At 37.3% G+C, this 14,717-nt stretch overlaps 1 protein-coding gene across 3 annotated transcripts in view; it reads right to left on the reverse strand.

Moving 5' to 3' along the window:
- Positions 1-14,717, reverse strand: part of Itpr2 (inositol 1,4,5-trisphosphate receptor type 2) — a 462,398-nt gene that overhangs the window by 110,202 nt on the left and 337,479 nt on the right. The gene's annotated exons all lie outside the window — the stretch shown is intronic.

Raw genomic sequence — 14,717 nt, forward strand, 5'->3', positions numbered from 1 at the left:
TTTCTAGGCCTCTCTCTTCCCACACAGGAAGTAATGCATTTTCTTCAGATCCAGAGATGAGAGGAAACGGCTACCTGAGCCGTTTGCTAGGTAGTTCTCATCCATGTCCCCTTTCTCATGGTTCTTCAAATATGGTCTGAGAAATACTAACAAATCACAAGGACCTTTCTCCACACTAATTCTCCAAGTGATGAATAGGTGTGAGATACTTTTTATTTGATGTTGGTGTGTCACCCGTACTTAGAATATAACTCTCAGAAGGACAGGGATTTTGTTTTGTTCACTATTGTACTCCATGCATCTAAAACCAGGTCCAGTGCAGAACAGTTGCTTAATATTTCCTGGATGATGGATGGATGGATGGATGGATGGATGGATGGATGGTAGGTACAGAGTATTTTTTGTTTGCTTATTTGTTAATTCATTTTTAACTGGTGTATGTTTTACATTCCCAAAGAGAATAATTTTTAGAAAATGATGAGTTGCCATATTCTATGTAAATGTGAAAAATATTTTAATTCCTATTTCTGGAATAAACTAGACATCTACTTACAAAAATAAATAAGAAGGATGGTTTGACTTATCTTTTCCAAAGCATTCTGATTCTTTCACTGTTTTCTAGAGATTGTTGCATTTTCTTCAAAGCAAGCACCAAGAGGTGAAGAAGGCAATCTTTTGGGGGTCTTTGACCTATTAAAATAGTTTTTGTGGTTGACTGGGAAAACTTTGCTCCCCGAGTAATTGCGGGAGTAAGTGGACTTATTTATATTGAGAAATTACTTCTGGTTCTACCGCTGACATTTCATAGCAACACATTCAAGGTTTTTGACCTTCTTATGTCTGATTTGCCTAGCTCTAGAGTAACAATAATACCTACAATAATCTAAGAGAAATACTGAAGGATCAATTCTCCTAAAGCTCTTAGTTCCCAAACCAACAGGGCTCAGTGAAGAGCGCTGGATTACTATCTGCTCTATGAGATACCTCTTCTAAGAATGAGTCAATTGCTTTTGGGTTGCTCATAGTCTTGACAAAGCCACCTTAAAGTGGGTTAATTAAAGGCTTGAAGTTATAATGATGAGTTCCACAATGGTTCTCCCACTGCCAGTGTGCTCAGGAATCCAATGTGAAGTGCAGAAATTAGCCAGATGTAAATCGGGGGTGGAATATGAAGGGTTGAGAAGAAGTACTGTGAAATAATTTTCAGGAACTTTAAACTCAATTGCTTGAAAGCATTTCAACTGTAGGTTTCTTCAGCTTTCTATTTCTGCATCACGCCAGACTGAGAAATATCATGCCATTGCTTTCTCTATGTTTAACTGTCTAATGGCTGCTAAAAAAAAGGTCAGCTTTTGTTCGACAGAGTGGTTTCTAAAGGAAGAGAATTACTGCTCAAATGAACTTCTGCATTTCAAAGGCAACTCTAATAAAGGAGGGAAATGAGGTGGCAAGGTGAATCTCAACTCTAAGGATTCAGATCAGTTGAGTCAAACTGAAAAGAGACAAAGAAGTTTGAACAGCTGCATCTGATACTTACTTGCTCATTCTGTGACAACCAGCACCCTTTTAAATGTTACCTAATCATTCAGAAGTTAAATGACCCAGGTTGCAAATGAAAAGACCATGGTGAGGTCAAGAGAGAAAGAAGGGGACAAAGAAAATTTAGGTAAGTTCATGTAGCAAAACTTATTTACCTTCCTTAAAAAACATAGAGCTAATTGATAAAGAATACATTTAAGGATATAGGCATTGAACAAAAACATATAGGTACTAAGATACTGCCTGCATTATAAGTTTCTTTGTTATGTAATGAGGTCATGAATTATCTGTAAATAAAAATATTATTACCAAGGTCAGGTCCATAAAGTACTTTCTGTATGACATTAACATAACATAAAGACCCTCTTCTCCAAAACAATACCAAAAAATACTTTTTTTCCTCCTTAAAACTTAAAACACCATGAGCTAACTACAATGATTAATGTATATCTTGCATGTTCATTCTAAAATATTTAACAAATCTTTGGTGTGTGCCAAGTAATGCTCCACGCATTGCAGTTATAAAAGCAAACAAAATAGACAAAAACTCCTGCCCTTAAGGAACTAACTCTCTGTTGGTGGAGGAGACACAAACAAATAAACATGCATTCTATGAAAATATGAAAATTCTGAGAAGAGAACAGAGCAGAAGATGGAAGCAAGGAGCAGGGGCTGCCAGTGGAGGCCATCATTATAAATCAAATGGTCACAGATCATTTTAACAGAAACTTGAAAGGCAGAAACAACAACAAATTCAAAGACATAAGGCAGAATTTGGTTCCAAAGCACAGTCGTGAGACCACTGTGGCTTGAACAGAGAAAGTAAGGAGGAAAGCACCAGAGCAAGTGAGCGGGAGGGGCAGGCCATATTGGGAGACTTTTGAAGTCAATACAAAATCTGATTTTTGCTGAGAAACTGGAAGTATTCAAAAGTGTTGAGCAGAGAGGTAACATAATCTGCATTATTTTTTTTTTATTTTTTTTTCTTTAGTTTTAGATGGACACAATACCTTTATTTATTCACTTTTTATGTGGTGCTGAGAATCGAACCCAGTGCCTCACACATGCTAGACAAGTGCTCTACCACTGAGCCACAACCCCAGTCCTGCATTATATTTTTAAGGGTTCATTGTGGTTGCTGTGTTAAAGAAAACACTGAGGAATGTACAGGCGAACTGAAGCAGAAAGAACAGTTAGGATTCTATGGCAATGATCCAGTTGAGAGATGATGGTAGTGGAGAGGAGATGGTAGTGCAGAATGTGTGCAGATTCTGGAACCCAGGGATCAAGAGGGATGACAGCAGAGATGACTAGAGCATAGGGTTGCCCCGTGATTAGCACCACAGGCTCTGGACAGATCTAGGTTCAAATCTCATCTATCCTATTGGTTCACCAAGCCAACTACAGGCAAGTTGTTAGCTTTCTCTTTTAGCAAGAGAGGTTACTAAGAACACTTTTTTAATATTTACCTCAAAGAGTTACTGTGATGTTCAGATGAGACACAGTATCTGACACAAAGTACTTGATGAATATGAACTAAAATAATAATAATAATAATAAAGAAAGAGCAATCAGGGGCCTGACCAGGGTCTCCTGTGTCAGACCTATGAACACATACTCTGGTTCACCAGAAGACGTGGAAATGTTGAGTGAGGAGATGGAGATGGACACCATCAGCTGGCATTTTGGAACAATTACTTTGACTTCTTGGAAAAGAGTGGATTGAAGAGGGACTTAACTGGAAACAATGAGGAGATTGCTGTAGTTGTCCAGGTAAGAACTGATGGAGGCAGTAGGAAGGAACTAGCAATAGGAGTGGAAAAGAGTAAGTGGCTGAGAGGAGGCAGGGAGGTACTGATTGGCTGGACAGACAGTGTGGTGAGGGGGTGGGAGTGTCCAGGGCAACGACAGCCTCTAGCAAACGTGCCACTCCCTGAAGAAAGTGTTCAGAGTAATTCTGGAAAGAGACAGAGGATGGCTTCAAGACTAAGTCCCCTTGCCCTGCAGTGCACTCAGATTACAACCTACAGGAAGGAGAAGGTCAGGGCCTCCAGGGGAAGCAGGAAGAGCCCAGCTGCCTATCACCACTGCACCCAAAGCACTGATATTTTCTTGATGTTAACTTTTGAAGACTTCTCCCTTAGTTTGTGTCAATGTCAAACATGTGGGAGTGACCAACTGCAACTACAAAAACAAGTTACATGAAAGGTAATTCTAGAATCAGTGACACCTTTAATAAAATAGGGGGCGATGGAAAACTTGCCCCAAGAAATTGTTTTTTGTTAAAGCTGTATAGATATGTTTGTTTATTCCTTTTGGAGCTCATTTGTGGGCCCTCTTGCAGCATTCACTTAGGATCTGAACCCTGGGGCTATCTGAATTCAAGCCCTTCCCTCCCCTAATGAACTTAGGGAGGGTTGATAGGCTCTCTTTTCTGTTTCAGCCTCAGCAATCTGAGCGTGAAGTCCTCCCTGCAGTTCCCAAACCTACTGACATTTAATTTGCACTGTCGCTGGGATCCCAAAGCATGCCTTACCAGATGAGAACCATAAAGTGCCAGGCAGAATGGGTATATGTGAAAACAAATGCCTAGTCTGACAGATAAAGTCTGCTTTTGCAAACTAGACCCTGTGAGTATTTCCAGTTAGCCCTTTTCAGGTTCTGCTTTTAGGTAATGCCACCTGTGCTAAGAGAAAGCAAATATAAATATGAGGAGCCTTAGGAAATCTTGAAGGGTGATCATTTTAAATAAAGTACATGCGCACAAACACCTACTTCTTCTGAAGACTAATCATGGTATAGTAATGGTATAAAGTCACTCTGAGTGACATCAAGACAATTTGAGTTGCAATGCCTCTAGTGTTATCTCATTTCTCCCCTGCCCTCTGGGCTTTAGGTCTGAAATTTTGCTGTCATTCTGGTTAAGGCAGGGGTCAGAAGAGGACACCTTGGCTGAGCTGCTTTGAATCACTGCTCCTCTGACTCCCATGTGGAGAACACCTTCATTCCAAGTCATAATTGCACAGCTCCCCTGTTCACAGCTCTCCAGCGTGGGTGCCCACCACTCAACTCAAGTTTCTCTTTGTAGGATTGCTAAGTGCCACAGACAGGGCCAGGCTGACAAGTGCACTTTGTGTATTGAATTATTTAGGGCCATTGGTCCCACCCTCCTTTGAAAGTCTCTCTCCTCCCTTACTTTTGAATTTCATTCCCTCAAACCTCTCATTTCAACCCATTTCTGTGGTTTTCTCTTCCCCTTGCTTTCCTCTAACTTTTGATACTACTTGGTTCTGTTCTTGATCTTCTACTCTTCTCATTCCAATCACTTTTCCCTAGAAGTCTCATCTCTGCTCATTGATGTTTAAGCCTAGCTCTCATTCCTGAGAATGAAGCACACAGACTTAACAACTGCTTGTTGTGTACCTCCAACCCAATGTCTCATTAGTTCCTTAAATATTAAAGGTATAAAACTAAGTTTCCTTCTCCAAAATTCTCTTGCCCTAGTCTTGCCCACCAACCAACTTCATGCCTAGGAACTATACAAGACTCTTACATTCTTTTTGCTCTCCTTAAACCATTCCTAGTCATTAAATCAGCTACAGACGAAGTGGAGCCAGACTTAGGAGAGGGCAGTGGAGATGGCTTCTCACTGCATGCAGAACTAAGGACAAAACCCTTAGCATATCTACATGGCCTCCAGATTTGACCCTGTCCACCCCCCTCAGCCTCCTCACAGGCCCTCTTTCTTAGTCTCTTCTTGTTTCATCATTAGGAACTTTGCATCTAAGGATGCTGCAGAATCTCATGTTGTTTTATGGAACCAACAAGTACATACATGACCAAGAAGGAGAGAGCTATGGTTTTTATTCATTAACTTTAGTGCAAGCTATTATTTTAGCAGATACTTGCTTATTGATAAACAGAGGTTGATATAATATCTGAGAAGGGGTTGGGTTTTAGTAGAAATAAAATAAGTAACAATCAGGTTAGGATGATACCAGGAAGGTGGAAAGCACAAAAGGAGAAGGAAGAGAAGGAAAGGAGAAGAGGTTGTATCTGGGTCAGGTGATCAGGCTCAGTCAATTAGGGAAGGAAGTTAAGAAGGACAAAAGTCTGGAGTAGCTTTTTTTCAAACTGTGGTCTGCAGACAACTCAAATAAAAATATCCCAGATGTATGGTAAAAAGTGATTTCAGATCCTACATTGAACCTATTCATAGTCTCTGCAGACAGGGTCTAGGAATTAGAAGTGAACTACATTTGAGAACCTCTGCTTTAGACCTCAACATAGTACACAGTGCTTCCTAAGGTATTCATCAGATGTAAGTGGAAAACTACCCTCTCTAGCTAGTTGTTTTTTTGTTTGTTTGTTTGTTTGTTTGTTTGTTTTTTACATTTGTCCTGTGGCTTACTTAGCTCCCTAGATCTGTCTCATTGCAGTCACTCTGCCTTCACTTCCCTGTTCCTGCTTCCATTCTGCCTGATTCATTCACATTCCTGATTCATACTGGATTCCTTCATCTTCTCCATCTAATGAATGAGCATGAGCCTGCCCCTATCAACTTGTTAGCGAATTCTCATTTATCAGGCTCCAGCTATCCACAGAATACTTAAGTCATACCATCACAGAAATGGAAGAAAGGACCTCCAGTGTGTTCCTTTGGTCCCATCAGAAATTCTGAATGTGTGTGTGTGTGTGAGCTCACATGAGCACTGCAAGTCACACTCATAGACAAAGTGAATTAAACTTTATAAAACACAAAGTTGAAAAATACTTAAAAATAAGGGCCCACCAGTTCTAATTCACAAAGATATTTCAAATATGCAGTATGGAATCTTTCCCATCCTGAAGATTATAAAAATCATCTACAACACAGTCTGGCAATCTAGAGTCCTGGGTCAAATCTGTTTTGCCACCTGCTTTGTAAAAATGAAGTTTTATTTGGTAAACAGACAAACGCATGTGTTTACATATTATCCATAGCTGTTTTTGCTCTAGAATGGCAGAGTTGAAAATCTGCAACACAGACAGTATGGCCTGAAAAGCCAAAAATATTTGCCATATGGCACTTTGTAAACTCCTGATAAAGTAACACAAACTCGCAAATAGTTTTCAAGTCTCATACAGCAGACATAAAAATATATAGATGTGTATAAATTCCATATGGATAGATAGATGTCTTTTGACATCTTTAATATTCCTAAAACTGATCTTTCATTGATAACATAAATCTCCATAAGGGACTTTCCAGAATTTTCCCCTACTGTATAATTTCAGATAGTCACTTGGTTGTGACGTGAAACGGGAACTTTTTTTGTCTATTTTGGTCTGGCTGAGGACAATGATTTCCCTTTCTGAGGTCTGACATTTTTTAGTTCAACAGTTTTATCTACCAATATTACTTTGTCACAGTGGTCTATCACTTTACTGTGCCTCTGTAAGTAATTCGGAAACTCAAAATTCATCAAAAGCCACAAAAGACAAAGGCTGAGTAATCTCATCACATAATTAATAAGACCCACATAACTCCGTAATTCTCTTGACTACTACATCAGGAAAAGCTATTTTCAAACATCACTTTAATATTCCACTACTTGATCTATTGACCAACAGTCGATAATCAATAGAGTGTTAGTTGGACCTCTGTCCTGCTGTCCCATCCCACCTGATGCTTCTACAGTGTGGTCTTCAGGATAAAATGTCATATGAAGAGTTGAACCTTCTACACTTACGTTTGAGCTGGAAAAACAAGTTAACCAATAAACATTATAGGCAGATACGTGCTAGCACAAAAAATGGACACACATATCCAGATCATTACTTAGTGCATTGACATAAGTCTTTTTATTGGCTTATGTGTTTACTAATTGTTTTCTCATGGGACCCTTTATAATTGATCTATCTTTAAATACTTGCTTAATAATGTTAAAGTATAAATTAGTACATGAATAAAAGTATAATCATTAAAAGATCCTTTTAAGACCTATAATAATGCTTTTGGGTTGGCAGATATTTTCTAACACAGATTTCTCTTTCATTTTTTTTGTTGTTAATTATGTTCAGCATTTCACAAAATCATCAATGTCTCACTAGTTTTATGGCAACATAAATAAGAGCAAAGTACTCTGAGGAACAATTTGGACAAAATATATGCTACATCACATTTCAACTAATATTTGTATGGAATTGTTTTTTGGTACTTAAAATCCTCCAGAAGTTGCTAAGAGGTACCCCTCCTCTGCTGCCTCCCAAAGTGCCTGTCTTCGCCATCCTTGATGCAAGTTCCCAGGAACCTGACACATACACACCATGCTGAATACTGCCCCCCTCTATAATACTTTCCCTATAATCCTATAATGAAAATGTTTTCCTCTTTTTTTTTTTGCTTATCTAAATCTTACCAATCCTCAAAAGTCATCTAAAATGCAAGTCACTCCATAAAGTCTTATACAGCACGCTAGTCAATCATATTCCTTTGTAATCATCTACAGCATCACTGACTATAACAAGCACTCATTTACTTAATCAACCCAAAATATTTATGAATTTGATCACATGCTATGCACTGAAAGACATTCATGAATAAAACTCTTACAGAGTTTGGAGTCTAGTGGAGACAGATAAGTAAATAGGCCACAATAATCCAGTGATTTTTGTTTTGTGATATATCACAGTAAGCAATGATGTATCACACGACAGGCAAACTCCAGTCTTGGGTTAGAGTAACAATGTGAAGCACAGGCCCTGGAATCTGAGTGTCTGGTTGTATACAACATGGAAGAAGCAAGCGTTCCGTTATGGGTATGTTCAGCGTTAGATGCTAAAAAGGATCCAAATGTGGAGGCTGAACAAGCAGTGGAGGTACAGCCCAGTGTTCAGAAGAGAAGCCCATGCTGAAGATAAAAATGTGGGATTTATTATGGTACTGCTGGTACTTACAGTCATGTGATTGAATGAGATCACCCAGGGAGTGATCACTGATTAAAAAGCCAAGAGATCCAAAAATTGAGTCCTATAACACTGTGACCAGAACACCTCAGACAGAAGGAGAGAAGAATAGGAAACAGTGAAGGAGACTGAGAAGAAGGAAAAAGAAAGATCAGAAGACAGTGCTGTGTGAAAACTAAGTGAAGAAAGTACTTCAAGGAGAAGAGAGTGACCAACTGGGTCAAATGTTAGTGACAGGTCAAATAAGATGAGGAAGAGGACAAACCATCAGACTTAGGGAGGTGGCAGTCACTGCAGTCCACCTAGAATATATTGATGGCATGGTGGAGATAAAAGCCCGCAATTCATTTAAGAGAGGAAGGAAAGAGAATTGGAGGTAACAATTATGTACATTCTCTTGAGCAGTTTTGCTATAAAAAGGAGCAGAATTTCGAGTCAGTGGGCTAGAGGTTTTTCAGAGAATCAGATGAACATGCTTGAATACTGAGTGAATGATCACATGATTGAGTATAGAGTGAACTCAATCTGTTCCTCAGACTCCTTTAAGTTCTCTCCCTGACACATTCTGACTCTTGTGTCCATGTTTTCCCAGGTATACTCCCACCCTGAGATCCCAGGGCACCCCAGATACACATTTTCCAGGGGACTTGATGCAATGTGGCTGTTTTTGTGTCTCTTCCTGTAATAAAAGGTGAACTTCGTGAGAAGAGACTATGTCTTATTTCCACACCCTGTGCATCCCACCTGCTACATGGTTGGTGTCCATAGAACCCATGCACCAAGAGGAACAACCAGTGTGATCCCAAGGAGGGATGCCAGTTCATTGAGGGGAGAAATTTGGGTCTGCCTGATCAGTTCTTTATTCCCACCACTGAGAAGAGCAGGCTTATTGCATACCTGGGCAATTAAGCTAAATCTATTTTTTCAACTCAATATGATAATCTTGTGATTTTTAAAAGCTTTTTCAATTAAGTTCACATATTGGAAAGCTTCAACATTATCACAGTCTATCTCTGAAGTAACCTTACATATCTATTTTCACAACCATTGCTATATTTGACATAGTCCAGAATTAACTGTATTCATTTGATTATAAATAAAGTGTTGAACATTATCCCTGAGTACTGAAAAACAGCAAAGTGTATCACTTCATCTGGAATATTCTGCAGAACTCTTTTAGCAAACACTGTCCATGTTGTTATACTATGTCTTTGTATAAATTCCTTTCAGAGTTAAATATCAGCAAAAAGTTGGCTATCAAAGAGTAGCATAGATATATCAATCCATTATTTTCAACACTTGATTACCAAAAAACTCAGATCTATCTCTGAAAAGCAGTCAGAATATTAGCCAAGATCCTCAGAATACTTAGATCCCCCTTTCCTTCTTAAGGCTTTTGATCTTACATATTCTAACAGTATAATTATACATGAGCATTTCTCATTCAACCTCAAATTCCTCTTTTATATATGATGCATAAATAAATACATAAATATCTAGTAGATGATTAGTTACTCCATTCCATACTTAAAACATAATCTAATCCAGTAAAAGAGACATCATGTCCAAATATACTCTGATGTTCATATAGGTCCCTGAAAATTTACTTTGCAAACATAGCTCATGAGTACCCATCATATTTTAGTAGATGAGAAAGCTGAAGTCAGAGAAGTTAAGTGACATAAATAGCTCATAGGGAAAACACACAGTGCAGGGTGAATAACCGCTAAGCAGTTTGCAAAATATCCTTGATACAATATTCCAGCTAACATATTACTGAGCTACAAGTGCCTTTGCAAGTTGAAAAACCCAGCTGTGTTTTCTACTTTCTGCACCACAAGCAATAATAAAGATGAAGTAATTGTAAGTTAGTTAAAACCCTTCAAAGATATTAGAGATGGAAGTTATGTATCCAATTACGAACCCATCCTTCTGCTTCTACAAATAAAGTAAATGAAGCAATGCTGATTACTACATATTAGCATAAGAAAATAGAAGCTGCAAAGAGGTGAAAAGCATAACTCTCTAAGGGAAACATTTTAAGTAGTTGGAGTGATATATGCGTTTCATATGATTTCAGTATAAATTAAAATTTATTTAGAATAATTTATATGCTTATCCCTTAAAATGAATATAGTTTAAGCAATTGCAGCTATGAAATAAAATTCTCAAGGGGAAAAAATGGATTAATGAAGACTATCAGGACATCTAGAAAACTTCTTTAGTATAATATAATCACAGTGCTTAAAATACCATGCTATGCCTACCATTCAGTCTCTCTCTCCTAAGTGTTAAGAAACAGATGTTGGCTTTGGGTTCAGATAGGGTAATAATTCAAGGATCTGAAGTACACTAGGAAATACTGTGCATTTTTCTTGGGAGGGGAAAAAGAACAACTCAGAAACCCTGTCTCCTATTTCTAGTTTTCCCGATAAACTTTGTATTCAATGGATATAGGAGGAGTCAGAGACATGGCAACAGCCTAACACATGGCTAGAATTCAGATTGGTGTTCTGATAATTATGTCACTCAAACATAAGTATATAGCAAACATGAAATGTTGAGCAAAATAATAATAATAATACAAACTGCTTCCACTAAACCTGGCTTCATGATCTTTACATCAAACTAACAATTACAGAATCCAATTTCAATCCATTACCTGGATTGTATTTTATTGCTCCCACTAACCATGAATTTGAGAGGTCACTTAAATGACAGTAACACAAAGATTATTTGTTGCTCAGTGAAGGATATTTGGGTGCCAGTTAGAGGATTTAAATCTGTTACACCTAGAAATTTTTCCATTATGTTTTTTCCTTTGTAGAAAAGCTTGTTGTTATTGTTTTTAAAAGATAGTTCATGGGCACCCAGATTTGTGAACCTACTGCCAAGATCCTTATGCATGAAATAATTAAAGAACAATTCTAGGATGATATATATATCATGTGATGCAGGGCAAACAAAACAAATATAAGAATTCAAAACAGAAAAATCATTGTTGGTTGGAAGTTAATTAGGACATGGGGTAGGTAGTTCTTACTTCAGATTTTCAAGGAACTATGGCAATACTAAAATACTAACTGAGATATTCTATTATGTCAGGAGGATAACTTCATTTAAAAAATTAATAAAAGTGCCTAACAAGAGGGAAGATAATACCTAGCCCAGTCTTGCAGAGTTTACAGAAGAGACTGGCAAAGAGTGATCTATAAAATTAAAAATAAAAGCAGTAGTTGAATAAGATCCTTGACTGCCAGAATGCTAGTATCAGTTTTGCAAGATGTTATTTATCTATTGCTGCTATGGTTTAGCTGTGAGGTGGCCCCCAAAAGCTCATGGGTGAGACCATGCAAGAATTTCCAGAGGTGAAATGATTAGAATATGAGAAGTATATACAGATCAGTGGGTTAATCCACTAATATTGATTAACTGGTTGGCAACCGTATGCAGGTAGGCTGCGACTGAAGGAAGTAGGTTACTGGGGATGTTACACTGGGGTGATGAAAGAACCAGAGTTCTCTCTTGGCTTCCTGGTTGCCATGTCCTGAGCTGCTTTTCTTCAGCACAGCCTACTGCCATGATGTTCTGCCTCACCTTAGACCCAGAAATATGGATCAGTCGACTATGAATTGACCCTCTGAAACCATAAGCCAAAATAAACTTTTCCTACATTACTCTTGTCAGGCTGTTTGGTCACAGTGACAATAAAGCTAAGGAAAACAAGTGACTATCTTGCATAAACGTATTAACAGCAGGCATGCATTTTTGCAGTTAATTGTTCTCCCATACTCTTCTTGAATATCTATTATATTTGGCATGGGAGCAGAAAAAAAGGTTTGTGTTTATACAGAAGAACTTTATATACACCAGTAGCAGAAAACATCAATTTTGATCATGGTAAAATATCTTTATTTAGTTTTTTAATTAAAATATTTAAACTATAAAATACCAAAGCTTTGGAATATATCATATACTAGTCATTCATTCATTCTTCTGTGCTAAGTGCCTGTGATTACTCATTGAGATATCACCCATGTTTACTCAATTCAAATTATCATAGTTTATCTCACATAAAGACACGTGGGTACCATAAAAGATCCCTATGAATAGTCCCAAAACAAGTTTCTCCCTGCAGAGAAGGTCTCTGTCAAAATTCAGCATACACTGAAGAAACTAGGAATAGAAGCTACTTCAATATCATAAAGAGGCTATGTAAGACAAACCCAAAGGCAACATCATAGTGAATGAGGGAAAACTGAAAGAATTTCCTTTAAAATCTGGAACAACTAGTGAACTGAATTTGGCCAAAGCAGAATGAGCTTGCATGGGGATTCTTCCCAGAACTTCCAGATGAGAGCCTACCCGAACCTGCTTTTGATTTTGGCTTTGTTAGACACTAAAAGAGAATCCACTTGAGCCAACCCAGACTTCGAATCTTTATACCTGTAATATAAGAAATAGGTATTGTTGTAAGCTACTAAGTTTGTGCTAATTTGTTATGCAACAATAAAAAATTGATATATTATCTCACAGGATGAATTTGTGGATTAAATAGGATAATACCTATAGAGTTCTTAATATTTGTAATGAATTGGCAAGTTGTAAGTACTCAATAAATGACAGCACTATAAAAAATCTGGAAAAGACAAGGATTGTCGCTTTCACCTCTCCCAACAGTACTAGAAATTCCAGTGAGAGTAATTAGGCAAGAGAAGGAAATAAAAGGGATAAAAATAGGAAAGAAGTCAAAGCATCACTGTTTGCTGATGACATGATAGTATAATTAGAGAATAAAAAAAGCTCTATTGAAAGACTGCTGGAGCTAATAAATTCAACAAAGTATCAGGTTACAAAATCAACATACAAAAATCAATAGTTTCTTGCATATCAATAACAAATCTGATGAGAAAGAAAACATGAAAACAATTCCATTCATGATAGCCTCAAAAAAAAAATAAGAAAAGAAAAGAAAAATCCTAGGAATAAATCTAACCAAGGAGGTAAAAGAACTCTAACATGAAAACTATAGAACACTGAAGAAAGAAATTGAAAAAGACACAAGAAGGTGGAAAGACTTCCTGTGCTCATGGATACACAAAATTAATATTGTTAAAATGGCCATACTACTAAAAGTACTATACAGATCCAATGCAAACCCATCAAAATTCCAATACATTCTTTACAGAACTAAAAAAAAAAACAGTTCTAAAATTCATTTGGAAGAATAAAAGACCCTGAAAAACCAAAGCAATTCTAAGTCAAAGAAACAATCCTTGTAGGCATTACAATACTTGACTTCAAATTATACTACAGAACAACAGTAATAAAAACTGCATGATACTGGCATAAAAACAGATATACGGACTTTTGGTACAGAATAGAGGACACAGAGTCAAATCCACACATCCTTGACAAAGGTAATGAAAACATAAACTGGAGAAAAGACAGCCTTTTAAACAAATGGTGCTGAGAAAACTGGTTATCTATATGTTAAAAAAAAAAAAAAAAGGCTAGACCCTTATCTCCCACCCTGTACAAAATCCAACAGAAGATAGATCAAAGACCTAGTAATTAGACCAGAAACCATAACTCCTATAAAAAACAGGGTCACCACTCCAACATATAGGCATAGGCAGTAACTTCCTCAATAGGACTCCTTCTAAGGCTCAGGAGATATACCAAGAGTTAATAACTGGGATGACATCAAATTAAAAAGCAAGGGAAAGTGAAAAGAGAACCTACACAATGGGAGAAAATCTCTGTCTTCTGACAGAATTATTATCTAGAACATATAAAAAACTAAAAAAAAATCAAAAGCAAATAATTCAGCTAATAAATGGGCAAATGAACTAAACAGACACTTCTCAAAAGAAGAAATAAAATGGCTAACAAATATATAAAAAAGTCAACATCATTGGCAATTAGGGAAATGCAAATCAAAACTACACTGAGATTTCATCTCACTCCAGTCAGAATGGCAGTCATCAAGAATACAAATAATAATAAGTGCTGGAGAGGATGTGGCGAAAAAGGAACACTTTTACATGGTTGGTGGTATTGTAAATTAGTTCAGCCACTATGGAAATCAGTATGGAGGTTTCTCAAAAGACTAGACATGAAACCACCATATGACCCGGGTATACCAGTCCTTGGTATTTATCCTAAAGAATTACAGTCATTGTACTATAGTGATACATGCATATCCATGTTTATAGCAGCACAATTCA

Source organism: Sciurus carolinensis, chromosome 4 (assembly GCF_902686445.1).
Source record: "Sciurus carolinensis chromosome 4, mSciCar1.2, whole genome shotgun sequence".
Classification (NCBI taxonomy): domain Eukaryota; kingdom Metazoa; phylum Chordata; class Mammalia; order Rodentia; family Sciuridae; genus Sciurus; species Sciurus carolinensis.